This window comes from Hyposmocoma kahamanoa, unplaced genomic scaffold, assembly GCF_003589595.1.
Source record: "Hyposmocoma kahamanoa isolate Upper Pololo Valley unplaced genomic scaffold, ASM358959v1 182, whole genome shotgun sequence".
Lineage (NCBI taxonomy): Eukaryota > Metazoa > Arthropoda > Insecta > Lepidoptera > Cosmopterigidae > Hyposmocoma > Hyposmocoma kahamanoa.
Genome location: NW_020653713.1, coordinates 666,369 through 679,174, shown reverse-complemented (window position 1 = coordinate 679,174; position 12,806 = coordinate 666,369).

The window sequence follows — 12,806 nt, the reverse complement described above, 5'->3', positions numbered from 1 at the left end:
TCTCACGTACTATTGGGAAATATTGATGCAGACGCGACACTCCTTTGTACTAGTGACTATGCAATATAGAATTCGAAATATTTTTATTTCATAACATAACAAAATAGTTAAAATGTTTAAACCCTACAGATTTCTTCTTCTTACTGAGGTGCCATCTCCTACCGGATCTCGTTTACGATGCAACCAAAGTATTTGTAAGAATAGATTCTTTGGAGTACTTGATTTCTTACATTCAGATCTTTTATTGTAAGATATTACGATCTGCCATCACGATTTTTGTCTTTTTTAAGTTGATGCTGAGACCTTAACTTGCACTAATGTTATCAACACGCCGAAGCAATTCTGCAAATCATTAAAATTTGACGCCAGTAATATCTTATATCGTCAGCATATCGTATGTTGGTCAGCGCGTGGCCATTTACTATGATGCCTTCCTCAGCGTTTTCTAAGGCTTCTGCAAATATTGCTTCCGCATATAATATTAAATAGCAGTGGGGATTTAGATGTTAAAATTACCTCTATAATATTTTTTTCATACATGCATACATACATACCATACGTTTGTCTTCTACTACTATAGGATTACGGACTTCAATCCGCTAAGTTCCCTGTTCTCTTTCTCAATCTAAATGTAATATTTTTATATCCGCCTGTTTATTCTTGGTACTTTGAACTTGGCCTTTTTGAAGGACATCCTCAATCTATATCTTTATGATTTTTATGTCATCGCGAAAATAAAACATTACAAAAGTTACTTTCTGTGGTCGATAAATTATCTTCTCTCCCTTCAATTCCAGGACCTCTACAGCATGTTTTTTCGATTGAAATTTTATGCGATTGAATCGAATAAAGTAACAAAGATGTGCTTCTTAAAATGGCGTAATAACTATTAAAATTAGTAAACTGTACACCGACGACGGATTCTAAGGTATCGAATGTATTTTTATAATGTTTTTTTTTGTTCTTTTCATTTTGTTATTTGTTAATTAGCCTGGTTTCCCAGTGTATTAGTTCTTAAACTGTAACACCATGTGACCACAATCAAATGACGTGTCTATCATATTAATCTTTGGTGTGATGTTCCGCGACTGTAGGCAGAGAGTCGCGCTCGACGGCGCGTGGCTGTTAAGAACAGGTGCCATACTAAGCCATGTTAATTGGACTCTGGATTTATTTGACAGCTCTAGCCCTGAAGCTCCGTAACAGCTGGCGGGGTCAATTGTTTTATAGCGTCATATCATTGAGAATTATAGGGGAATCATTCGATTTAGTACATAAATACTTGTTCGTTGGTTCACTTAACAACACCTACCAAACACCAAGCCTCAGAAAGGAGCAGGCTGAATGTTAAAAAAAGATTAACTTTTTTACAAAAATAGTGACAGACGTAACATTAGTACGAGGAATAAAAATAAACTAGCTGTATTTGACATTCGTCTTCAAAGTCTCAAATTCATTTAAGTGGCAATGTATACGCTTCTATAATAAGTTTCCGATTGATATTCAACATTTGCCATTTACGAGTTTATAAAACTATAGTGAAACAGAAACGTTATACTAAAGGTTATTATACAGCTTGCGTACTTGGATGACAAAAATCCGTGGTAGTGACTCGATTAACTCTTGCAGGTAGTCTCGATTTAAGATGTTTAAATTAAATATTGTAATGATAAATGTATTCTAATGTATATTTAAAAAGAGCAAGCCTTAGAGTCTAGCTCATTCTTCTCAGGGGAACCTGCATTACGAATGAGCAGTAGAGTTTAATCAATATGACGATTTAAAGTGTAATTTGCTTAAATATGAAATAAAGATTAGTTCACACACCTGCTTTAAGTCAGGTATTTTACAATATGAATTTAATAATGTTCAAACATGCATAAAGCCATTTACTTCGCTAAAGAGGCTATAACTCAGCTCGTGCAGGTCAAATTGGACATCGCCATTACCATGAAAGTGTATCCTGCAGGGAATCAATAATTGCCGCGGCTGCGCCCGCGCATTGCGCTCACCACAACCGCATGTAGGACTTTTCTCTAGGGGTGCTCAAACAATGCTTTCTATCACACCGACCTGTAAATTGCTCAATGTATATTCTCAATAAATTATGCCTACAATGAAATTAAATCACATATTTTGGATTAGTGAAGTTATGACATTATGTTGGTACACATATGTATAAAATTAAATCAAAATACAAATAATAATCGTATATTGACTAGAAAAAAAATAAGTAAAAGACATAAAATAATAATTTAGATCAAATAAATATTAAATTAAAAACAAATTACAGCGGAATTAAAAATTTAAATTCTTTGCAATAAGTATTTAAAAAAATTGCAAACTCCTCCCACCCTGTTAGAATTACAGTTTATGTTAAGGTACATAGTTAAATGTATTTAGAATTACACAAATATTTGTAGCATCTAACTAAAAATCTTCTTCTCTGAGTTTAGGATCATTACGCGAGATGCTACCGCACCTTTTGGCATTTACTGACTTCCAATGGATGCACGTTACGTCCGACCGGCTAGTCTGGCAATATTTCGGGGAGGCCTATGATCAGCAGTGGATATCTCCCGGCTGATATGATGATGATGATGAACGAAACGTATGTCGCATCTGCGGATACACACACCTGTACGTTTGGACAATCGAATAGGTGTCATTTAACATTTCGCCTATAACCCTTACATTGACTGAATATTTGAAATGTTGGTGGGTGTTACATTTTGGTTTGAGCGTATGCCACGCTAATATATCGCGGTGGCACGTGCGCAGGCGCAGCCAGCGCATGCTCGTTAGCCCTGCGTAATGAGGCGGCGTATTTACGAGGCCACCTAATACTCGCATGAAAATGAATCGTTTTATCTGCTCCGTTATTTAGAGTGAAGTTTTGTCCGCAGCAGCTAAAAGTGTGGTTCAAATTCCTTGGGCAGATGATCATAGAGAAGAATTTTCGGTCATTCGCTGCGAGAATAGCAATAGCTGATTGAAATCGACCAATCAGGACTTTCATTTCTAAAGTTTATCGTTTCTCTGGCGTTCCAATACTGTTAATTCCTTATCGAAGGCTTTCTCATTCAATTATTTATTTAAAAAAATTGGGCTTGATTAATTCGAGTGTCAATTTTAATGAATTGCCGGCAGATTAACTGAATACATAATAGGGATAAGTGCAAAGACGGCGATGAAAGAGTTTCTCCTAATTAATTTCGCCAGGAAACATCTGTTTTAGGCTGTTGGCAATGTTTTCTTTTGCCGTATTTGTTTTTGCCGCCAATTATAAGAACGATGATGTAACCAATAGTCAAGGGCAAAAAGATTTGTACCCATACACTAAAGTATGCAATAACACGTAGATAATATGTATTTAAACATTTAAAAAATGTAAGTGATCATATGAGTGACGTCATCATCATCAGCCCTTTACCATTATGTCCTAATACTAACATGGGTTTCAGTCGAGTCGAGCCGACTCGGTATCAGTAGATCTTTTCTAGCAGTTGAGCTCCTTTTGAAAGAGTCTAGAGCCCAAGGAAGTAACAAATAAAAAGTAAGTAAGAGCTTCCCTGGGTGAACTCTTTCACAAGGAGCTCTACTGCGACTAAAATTTGAACATTTAAACTCCATGAAAACTCAAAATTCAGGGAAGTTGGAGCATGCACACTTAAATAGTGCCTATTCACTCTCGCCGTGAAAAGGCCTGTGAATGAAGACATTGTGATGAAATCTGCACGTTGAAGAAGGTTCCCAACCCTCCGAAAACGTGTGAAGTCCCCGACCCGCATTGGGCCAGAGCACAATGGAAAATGGTAGAACAACAGCAGCCCATAAATGGTTTTCACCAAAGTCTGAATTAATATGCAAAATTAATTTTATTTCATAGTTTAGATATCATACTTCAATATAATGTAAGTTTTTATAGGTTAAATAAATAGGTTCATTTTAAAAAACACTTCAAATATGTCCTTTCAAATATTCGCGTTACTGCGCCGTAAAATATTGCAACTTTCGACATCACAATTCTTATTGATTTTGTTAGATAAGACATATGCTATTATATATTTTTACAAAGGGAATTTTATGTAGATTACAAAAAAGTTTGCAATTTTAAAATTTATTGTGCAATGTATTTTTTTTATTTTTTTTAAGAAATTGGAGATTAATGCCGGTTTTTATCAAATTCATCGAGAGTTTTGACTGTTAGCCAAGCTTGCCCAAGCTTCGAATTTTGTATTATTTCATAGAATAGGTATTCGTTATCACTTTTTCATAGAAATCAGCTGCGGTTTTTTGCGGTTTCCAAAGATACGACAAAAATTAGAACATGTGTCCTACCACAGAAAAATATCCTTATCGCGCTACGATAATGAAGATGTAGTTGCATTTATCATATTTATCATTATTTTTCACACTACACTATAGCTATATAATGCTCTGTCAATCATTTCATTTTTAAACATTTGCCATATTTACATACAGTAAATATACAAGCAGTCGTTTGTCGCTGAATATATTTTTCAACTTATTTGAAAATGAGTGCTTTTAAATGTTCGAGACGAGAACTAATACTTCCCTATATTGAAGGTGGAAGAAATGATACGGCTCTCGAAACATTTTTACGAGATTGCTTTAATGTTTCGGAGGACAATTTACGTTTAATAATTAGTGATTTAAAAAAACATTTGCTAACACAATTTAACAGTCGATGGAGCCAAGCATCACGAAAGAAAGAAGCCTTTTTGAGGGTTAACAGTGATTGGTTGGATCAAGAGTTTTCTGTTTCTTTGCCTACGATAACCGATTCCACTCCATCTACTTCAACTGGTAAACGAGGAAGACCATGTCTGTCTTATGAAAATTCTTCAGAATCTAGTAAGAAGCGCAAAAATACAACACTCCTTAGTGAATATGGATTCGAACATATCTTTGGTGCACATATTCAAGGGCTGCGAGCAAAGGAAGAAAGCAATGAAGCTAAAATTGTGGAAGCATTAAGATCTGCAGATGCAGAGAAAAAGAATTCAGTGCTAAAATTAATGGACAACTCTTACAACATTCAAAAACTGAGCGATCAAGAAGCATTAAGTGTATTTATTGAATTGGATTTGACCAAGGCGCAATATTTATACTTGAGGAATATAATGGACGAACGAAACTGTCCCATACTGCCACCTTATTACAAAGTACAAAAAAGTAAACAGAACTGTTACCCACCTGCAACAGCTATTGAAATTACAAACACACATGCAAAAATGCTATCTCTGCAGGATTTATTAGACCACACAACAGCGAGGATATTGATGATAGACTCCGTGTACAAAAACGGTTTCAAACAGTTGATTTTATACAGTAAATGGGGATGTGATGGCTCGTCTGGCCAAAGTGAGTATAAATAAACAAAGACTTCCAGAGGAGTCTGAACTTGTGTCAGACTCACACTTATTCGTCACATCTGTTGTGCCCATCAGATTAATTGATGAAACAACTGGTTTTGTTGTTTGGCAAAATCCTGTGCCTTCATCCGTCAGATTCTGTCGTCCTATATTAATAGAGTTTTCGAAAGAAACTCCCGAGAAAACAAAAGCTGTTGTTAACGATATTCAGACTCAAATTAATGCTTTGAGTAAGAGAAGGCAATGGCGTTCAAGTTAAACATGAACTTTTTTTGACAATGATAGATGGCAAAGTGGCCCAGGTATTAACCGATACTCCTTCTAGTTCCACATGAACTATTTGTGGTGCTACTCCACGTCTAATGAATAATTTAGAAAATGTAACTGCTAGGCCCGAAAATGAAAATGCTTTTCGTTATGGATTATCAACACTACACGCCTGGATTCGCTGTATGGAGATGATTTTGCATATTTCTTACAATCTTTCGTTTCAAAAGTGGTCAGCTACGAGTGACGAAAATAAACGAATGAAACAAGAAAAGAAATCAATGGTACAAAGACGCTTTCGAGAAGAGCTTGGATTAATCATTGACAAACCACGACAAGGAGGCGGAAATAGCAATGAGGGTAACGCGAAGAAGGTGCGAGAAGGTTTTTTTATAATACTGCCTGCTCTGCTGAAATTACAGGAGTCGATGAAATTTTGATTAAGCGACTCTACGTAATCCTTCAAGCGTTATCATCTGGCATAATGATAGATTCCCAAAAATTTGGGGAATATGCTTTGGAAACCGCAAGAATATACGTCAGTAAATATGTTTGGTATTATATGCCATCTTCGGTTCAAAAAATATTGATTCACGGAGAAGGCATAATTAATCATTTTGCAGTGTTACCTATCGGACAGCTTTCGGAAGACGCTCAAGAATCTCGTAATAAAGATTACAAAAAATTTAGACTACACCATTCAAGAAAGTGCTCAAGATCTGCTACGAATGAAGACGTATTTCACACGTTGCTTTGTACTTCTGATCCATTTATTACTAGTATCCGGAAGCCTTATGTTAAAAATCGAAAAGAGTTTGACGAGGAGACACTACATCTTTTGAAAATGGATCTACTCATCACTGATTCTGAAATAGATATAATTTAGCAATGATAAAAGAGATTGGCAAGAGTCGAAAACAGATCCGAAATAATAACAAGTCTGTTTTAATATTTTTTTCTTTTCCCCTTTAAAAAAAATCTTTTGTTGTTTGAAGAAAACATTTTTAATCACATTTGTCTTACTTTACAAATAAAGAATAATAGTGACAATGCATATATAATTTTTTTCGGGTCGTTTCGAGTTTTAAAAATCGGGTAGTACCTATTTACCATTTTGCACATTTTTTTTTGTCAAAACTGCGGGTAGTTAAAAAAAATTGATATGTATTTAAAAAATTACATCAATCCCACTGTGTATATAAAAAAAATCAAAGCTATATCTCAAAAAACTCAAAAGTTACAGATTATTGGTCCGAAACAGGCCTAAATTTTCCATAGTGCAGAGTGGCGGACTATGGTCTAAACCATCGCCTGAGAGGAGACCCGTGCCCGGCAGTCGGACGTATAAATGGGTTGATGTTGATATTTGTGACGACCATACTTTCTGTTAACTTGTAATATTGTGATATTAGTTACATATATGAAATAAATGATCTATACATCTTCAGTTTTCTTCAATTCTTAGCAGTTTTGGTGTGGTCTTTTTAAGAGCTACCTCAATCTGTTTGACATATGTACGCCAAAGTCGACCTTTCCCCACTTTATCATCTAAATTCGCCCTATTTTTAACCGACTTCAAGAAAAAGGAGGTTATAAGTTTTATGTAAGTTTTCCGATTTCTCCGTCAATAAATTGTGATCCGATTGTAAAAAATATTTTTTGTTTGAAAGGGTATTATATTCTCGAGGTGGTCCCTGATGCCGACGATGCTGTTAAGGCGCACAAATATTTCTCTCGTCCCGGGAATCGAACCCAGGACCCCTGCGTTACAGTCCAGCATGGTAACCGTTCAGCCACGGAGGCAGTTACAGTTCCGGGTTCGTCTGGCTATCACAAATTACTAATTATTTTCCGCAAATGGAAGTCGACTTTTCACTTGACACTACATAAACATATTGTAAACAACAAATCACTATCACCACGACAACCAGAAAAAAAAAGGATAAAATGTACAAAGCACTCCGTAACAGTCCCATTGTCACCGAGAAGTCAGTCTCAATCCGATGAGGGGATCCCATGGAAATTGAAAGCCAATAAGTATAACTAATAAAAAAAGTATAAAAAAATAACTTGAGATCTGTTTTCTTTTCCAATAAAAAGTTACAATTATTGTTTTTTAATATCTAGGTTTTAAAAGTTATATTAAAATATCTAATGCAGATATATTGCATGTACTTTCACGTAGTTGAGCGTTGTGCTATTATACCATAATCCATAAACATGTAGCTAAATATACATGTGTTAGCTAACTTAGTGTTTAGGATTTATGGTGAGAATCGTGTTACAACACAAGTGAGTGCGCCTTGTGCAAAGTGTTGGATTAAGGCCACTGATATTCCGCGGGTATTAAACCCAAAACCTAGTACTAATAAAGAAGATTCGAACGATAATTATCTTTGATAAATAAACATTAATAATTACTTTAATATTTTACAAAGCTAATTAGAACATCATAATCTCAGTACAGAGTATTAAAAAAACCGACCTCAGAAATACGTGGAATTACATATAATTACCAAGTTTTATTGAAATCGGTTACCGGAAAGTGCACAAACCCGGATTCGTCCCCTAGTTCGCCACTATACGGGACTTGACACAGGAGATAATAAAAATCGGTTCTCACTACTCAAAGTATATTGAGAGAGAAAAACGCCTTGAATTGGAGAATAGCAAAATCAACCATTAATAAAAAAAAACATACAGTCGAATTGAGAACCTCATCCTTTTTTGAGGTCGGTTAAAAATGGTATTCGTAGCAATGTCATGCTATGTGTTTGTATCAGTGAGTCCACTCCCGTTCGCTGTCCGACTGAAACAATTACTGACAAGTAATACTCGACTGTTGAATTATAAGGTAGTGTCAAGCATGAAGCTTCATTCGCATCATGCGTCTTACAATTTTATCTAGTGTCACTTATTTGTCAGTAATTGTTTTGGACGAATGTCACATATAGACCCCTGAGCTTAGACTATGGAAACTAAAGGACATGTTATGTTGACATATATAAATCAGACGTTATGTGTATATGATGCATTTCGACGTTGAAAACATAACATGTTATTGTCTTTGTTTAACTCTTGCGTGCCCTCTTAAGCCAAAAGAGACAGCATTACATTGGTCTGTGTCAAACATGGGAATCGAAAATACGTAACGTGATCTTAAATGCCAACCGTGTCCATTTCGCAGTACATGAGGTACATGATACGGTTGTCAAAGGGAAGTACATCAAATGTCAAAACAAATGTTTTCCAAGTGTTTTATTGAATTATTTGCACGTATTGTAAAAAAATGGAAAAATGGATATTGCCAGTGAGAACAATTAAGTATTAATAAAAACTCGTCGCTGCAGCATTACGGGATGTGGCATTTGAAAAAGCGAAGATCGACCGAATGTAACCTTGTACAGGCACGTGTTACTTTTCTGTCTATAAATCACACAAAAGCCTAAATATCTCTTGTGATTAGACGTATTTAAGTAGTTTATACATAAATCTTGCCAAATTTTGCTTTAATTTCTTCAGATTGCCTATTTGTTTGTATATTTTGATGATTGTTGTTAACGATTATTTTGAGATAGTGTTGTTCTTGAAAGCGTACATATTATCGATATTCTGTTATTAAAATAATTCACTGCCAGGTTTTTACTATTTTATTACTATTATTTTTACTATTCCAAGTTTACCTACAAATCAAAAAAGAAAAAAGAATGGTTAAAAATCATGTCGCCGTGTAATAGTGCCGAATATAAACATTGAATCAAAAACCATCTTCATTTATTCGCTTCATTTTAAAGAGTCAAATATTGACATAACTTTGAATGTAACTATATTACATGATAATGCAATTCCATCATTAGGTTTATTGGTAAATAATTTTATATTTAATTTAGATTAAACAAGACTTATTTACACTTAAAGACTTATTAAGACTTTATTTACTTTATAAAGCCAGCAATACAAAGACCATATTGGTCTAACGTTGCCGGGTTTAAGGAAATTAACATTCTTACACTAGCCTCACAGTACATTTATGAAAATGTAATTTATGTTAAAAGGAATAGTAATTTATTTATGAAAAATAGTGACAGACATAACATTAATACGACGAATAGAAATAAACTAGCTTTTCTTGATAGTCGTCTTCACAAAGTCAAAAAATCATTTAAGGGGCAATGTATACGCTTCTATAACAAGATTCCGGTTGATATACAAAATTTGCCGTTCACGAGGTTTAAAACTATAGTGAAACAAAAACTTTATACTAAAGGTTATTATACAACTTCTGCGTACTTGGATGACAAAAATCCGTGGTAGTAACCCGTTTAGCTCATGGAGGTAGTCTCGATCTCTGATGTTTCAAATAAAAAAAAAAATATTGTAAATGCTATTTACAAAGAGCAACCCCTAGAGTTTCTTGCTCATTCTTCTCGGGGGAATCTGCCTTACGAATGAGCGGTAGAGTTTAACAATTATGACGATTTCAAGTGTAATAATGCTTACCTATGAAATAAAGATTATTTTGAGTTTGAGTTTGGGTGAATGTCAATACCAACGTATAGACAGCCTATTTGCCTTGCCTTGCCTTGCCATCGTTCGGTGTAACTCGCCTAGCTGACCGAGTGAAGGCGAACGCTAACGTGTATAGAGCTCGTTTGACGTGGCTTGTCACAACTCGCAGTCGCTCGGAACTACTTGTCTCACTACGGAGAAGTGTCGATTTTTCTGCACAAATCAAAGGCGCTCGACCAATAGTAGTCAATTGACATTGTATAATCAGACATTTGCATGCTATTTAATATATGCGAAACATATTTATACTAACACTGTCTCTTGTTACATCTCCTGTTATACCATGTTTTAAGCAAATAAAACTTTCATGATAATAATATTATTATTGATAATATTACTACTTTCATTTATTTCCAAAATTAAATAGAAGTATTAAAGATTCACTTAAATCAGTCACTGATATTAATTCTATACCAATGCATAAATACGAAAAAAACTTACACTATTTGGAATCTGTTTGAAAATTTCTCCATGAAAAAATGAATCTTGAGGTTGGAAATGTATAGGATTTATATTTCAAAGGTTTCTCTTCTTTATATACTCTCAAATTACAAATATTGTTTTTTTCTGTGCAAATTCACTTTTCGTAATATTTGAGTATTTGTAAACGCAAAACATTAAATTCAAAATTTAATGTGACGTTCCCGGATATTCCCATATAACCTAAAATATTCCCAAATGGAATATTGATCTACTTAAATTAAATATTTGCATGTTGATAATAACTTATCGATAGATTATGATACGACACTAAAGAAATCCGCCATTTGTTCGTTCAATTTTTGTTTAGGCATGCACGTTCATTCCGTAGTTAGGGCAGCTCCTTTCTATTATTTTTTTTCCACCCTCCAAGCCCCCGAGACGTATCAAAACGTGTCAAATGTCAATCTCAAAAGTTGCAAAAGAAATCGTTTTCCCAAAGATTTTTCTTCGTGTTCATTTTTCTCACCGTTTGTAATTTTTAGTCCAAATCTTTTAGGTCAAAAAAATTGAATCATCATGGATAATCAGATAATTATTATGGTAATTATCACAGAAAATAAATATCTTATTAATTTCGAACCCTGCTTATAAATACATTTTTGATACATACGGTATTCAGTTTTTGTATTCAATGCTTTAATTACTCCAACGGTCGTAAAGCAGGCTTCTTGTACACCCAAAGGCATTCTATATTTGTCTTTATCGAACTCAAATAAAATACGATTACCAAATCCAAACACGGCATAAACTCGATTTTGATTTCGGAACACCTGTACAAACAAACATCTCATTTTTTGTCATCGATTTCTAAGAATAATCTGTGTATCAGTAATATTAACGATAATTAATATTACTCGTACACAGGGACTCAAAGGGAAGACTTCATTACGACAGGTCATATCTATCACCTATAGACCCGCAGTCTGCTGAAGCTGTTTTCTTGCGGATCATAGCATGGAAACCATCAACCTATGCTTCTACAAACATGCTACTCTGCGAAGCGAGTCAGCCTCATTAAAGCTAATAAATTATAGGCCCAAAATAGGCATCAATTCCCTCAACTTTCTAGCTAATAAAAACCCTTTTACACCAAAGTAAAAAAATTAAAAAAACCTTGTAATAAGAGTGAACGAAACGGCGCATCACGTCGCGTCGCAACCGCTCCAAGCGCAACCAAACGCCGAAACCGGAACGCAACAGTTACCCGCTCTTCTAACGGTCCAACCATTTGCTGGACTTTTTCTTTGTGCTCGACTTAGACCTATGGTACTACGGAGATTCGATCCGTTCTCGCTACAGCTTTAATATTGCATGGTAACAAGTATGGCATTACTGTATGCGATCAGAGGCATCATAATATTTGTAATAAATCTATTCCTGTTGCAGCAAAAATTCATATTTAAGTCAATTAGCTAGGCTGAACTAGAACTAGCTGTAAATATTAAATGAAATAATGATAATGAGGAAGTGTTCTAATTATAAAAAATGCAGGTCTGTTTTTGTTATATTTATCAAGAAAAACATAAAGAGAAATCTTAATTTTAAGATAAACAACTCCGGACTAGGAAGACCCTGTATCGCAAGTGCCATGGACACACACATAGATGATCACAAATTACATCCAAACTCATGAATAAATGTAGCGTGGCAGACCACCAGCCAAAAATATATTATGACACTGTATTTTGAAGCTAAAAATAAATCTTTCGTGAGTGGTCGACGCATTTTCTGTACGCATAACTAGATAGCGACAATAAAATGAGAACAGAGTCAGCAGTACCGCGTCAGCCAGAGTGCATTCATCACGCTCAGTCATTGGAGAGAAGACAGATAATAAACAGTTTCGGGCTGGATTTAGAAACCGCTCAAAACAATTCTTTATTTTTGCACCTCGCCCTTATTTCATAGCATTACTTAAAAGTACGAGGGAACAGTATAGCGTTGAACAATGTTTACTAACTTATAATTATAAAAGAAAAAGAGGTATAGAGAAGTTAGGCAGGCGCAACGTTTGAGAAGAAAAGGATTGGCAAGATGCTATTAACGATGGCTAATTGACACAAATAGGAGTTACGGATATTCACAAGG